General features: G+C 46.7%; 2 protein-coding genes across 3 annotated transcripts in view; one reads left to right on the top strand and one right to left on the bottom strand.

Annotated features, from left to right (window-relative positions):
• Positions 1 to 1,840, top strand: part of gareml (GRB2 associated, regulator of MAPK1-like) — a 35,163-nt gene extending 33,323 nt beyond the window's left edge. The window contains exon 7 of the mRNA XM_062550316.1: positions 1 to 1,840. This exon is cut by the window's left edge and continues 1,175 nt beyond it. The gene's annotated coding sequence lies outside the window, so the exon portion shown is untranslated.
• Positions 1,841 to 2,396: 556 nt separating this feature from the next.
• The window catches only part of hadhaa (hydroxyacyl-CoA dehydrogenase trifunctional multienzyme complex subunit alpha a), a 16,890-nt gene continuing 16,786 nt past the window's right edge, over positions 2,397 to 2,500 (bottom strand). For both annotated transcript variants that reach the window (XM_062551582.1, XM_062551583.1), the window contains one exon: positions 2,397 to 2,500. This exon is cut by the window's right edge and continues 449 nt beyond it. The gene's annotated coding sequence lies outside the window, so the exon portion shown is untranslated.

Genomic DNA, 2,500 nt, shown 5'->3' on the forward strand with positions numbered 1-2,500 from the left:
GTACTCAGTTGTGGTCTGTTTAGGCCAGTTAGAATGTTCTGGAAGTGTGGAACATTCTGGAACAATAATAATGATAATAATAAAAAATGGTGGATCAGGTTAGAATATTTTCAAGTTGAGTTTCTAAGATCACACCTCCAAACCCAAATTCACACTAACTCCAGACCAACACACACACACACACACAAGAGGAGAGGTCTGTGTCGTGCTTGTGTGTTATCTGGTGTGTGTTGAGTCCCGAGTATAATGTGCAGCGCCACACACCCACAGCTGTAACCACAACACTGCCCTCTGGTGGACAAATGAGTGTCAAGGCGTCCTGCTACACTGATGAGGAGTTGACTGAATGCCTGGATGCTTTTCCCTTCACCAGAACCCCCCTCCCCACCGCCTAGCTAGGTTGCTCATCGGACATGTGTATGTGCTTGATAGGACGATGTTTTAGGTTAGATACACTAACACGAGTGAACGGTTGAAGTGTGTGTAGGTGCTTATGAAACATGCATGTCATGTGCTGGTAGGTCACTCTCGGAGCCAGTTCTGTCCAGCAGTGTGACCCCCCCCCCCCCCCCACCCACCCTGTGAAAGAGCTGCCCAAGCACAGTCTAAAAAACTGCCCATCAGGCTTAAAGGCACCGTCTGCTATTCCAGTTCAGTAAAGCTCTTCTCAATCACAGCAAAATGCTTCCAACGGTCCTCTGTCCACTCTATGGGCTCACACACACACACACACAGCACGGCCTCTGCGAACGAGAAAGACTGGCCATTCAGTATTTCGACCAATCACCACTTTGCTTCAGTTACACGGAAGAGAGTCGTGTGTGTGTTTCGACTGGCTGTTTGAGTTCAAATATCAACAAGCTTTTGCCAGAATCGTGGGACTGTTCCTTTAAAAAGTAAAATGTGTTAAAAGTACGACAAAGTGACTAACCTCCCAATCAAGGAACTTTTTTGTGTTGTTGTACAGAGATTTGTGTTTGTTGGTGTATTTCTGTAAGAAATGTGTACGATTCTGACGTCAGTGAAAGATGCTGGTGTATCCTTACCCTTGTGCCTGTGTACACGTGCCTTCAGAATGGGAGGGACTACTTCTCATGTGACCTGTATGGAGAGGTGCTATTGGCCCACGAGACATTGATTGACAGCCAAATGGACCTCTACCTGCTTGCCAATCAGAGATTCAAATGGTGGTGGACGTGCCAGACACCATCACCACTTTACATCAAACTTCTCGTCATCTTCTCCATTCCCCTTTTTAACCTTCTTAAAACATTCCTTTCTGAAACATTCATTTTCTTTTTTCCCTCTCGGTGAGATAAAGTCTCCACTGAGCTCGTACAGAACAATGTGATGCTCCATTTTGTTATGTACTGTACATCCAGATGATGGCCAGGAACTGTGTTGTTGTTTTGGGAGGCGAAGCGATGCGACGCGGTACCACGTCTAGAGTAGGAATGTCCTACAGTACGTACAGAGACCAAGTGTTCAGTGTGGTTCTCACATACTCTCAGAGAATGTAATTAGAGATTACTAACCACTGCCTGCTCCCTGGACCTGTGTGTGTGTGGGTCTGTGTGTGTGTGTGTGTGTGTGTGTGTGTGTAACGCAGTAATGAGAGGGTGTCAGCAACACAAGCGGCGCTGCCTGCACGGTACGGGAATGTCAGAACCCTGCGAGGGGCGGGGCGCTCCATGCGACGGACTCCCACCGCCGCAGCTCTGGAATAATATGTAACATCAGTCTAGTGTTTATTTCAATTGTACTGAAATCTCATCTCTGTATACTTTAATCCTTTTGGATTAGTCGCATCAATGAATAAATACATACCTACCTAGGGGCATATGGCTACGGTGTGTGTGCGTGTGTGTGTCTAGGGGCATATGGCTACGGTGTGTGTGCGTGTGTCTGTGTGTGTCTAGGGGCATATGGCGGGTTATACTGTGTGTCGTCTACATTCATTTTTGTCCAGTGAGTGTGTGGTAGCCACTGTTTAAGAGATCTGTGTGTGTCTGTGTGTGTATATGTCTATGTGAGTGTGTGTGGGTGTGTGAAAGTCTGTGTGGGCTTGACAGACATCATATGGCAGAGTGCATACTCCAGCTATTAACATATACAAACATTTAACCCGACAAATCAAACTTCTGTTCAGAGACTAAACATCTACTCATGCACACACACACACACTCCAACTTTGCCACATACTGTATATAAACTCTCAGTCACACACAGACAGACACACACACACACAAGACACACAGACAGACAGACAGACAGACAGACACACACACACACGAGACACACAGTCACACACAGTCACACACAGTCTCACAGTCACACACAGTCTCACACAGTCACACACACTTCTGACTAGCAGCAGCAGTCCACAGAGGCTGTAGTATGGCTGTAGGTGGTTTATTTCTGGAGATGTGGACGTGGGAATTACCCTCGAGAGCATCAAGAATCCTGGGAACGTTTCGATGGCCGCGACAACAACAAAAAA

This window comes from Sardina pilchardus, chromosome 12 (genome assembly GCF_963854185.1).
Source record: "Sardina pilchardus chromosome 12, fSarPil1.1, whole genome shotgun sequence".
NCBI classification, from domain to species: Eukaryota; Metazoa; Chordata; class Actinopteri; order Clupeiformes; family Clupeidae; genus Sardina; species Sardina pilchardus.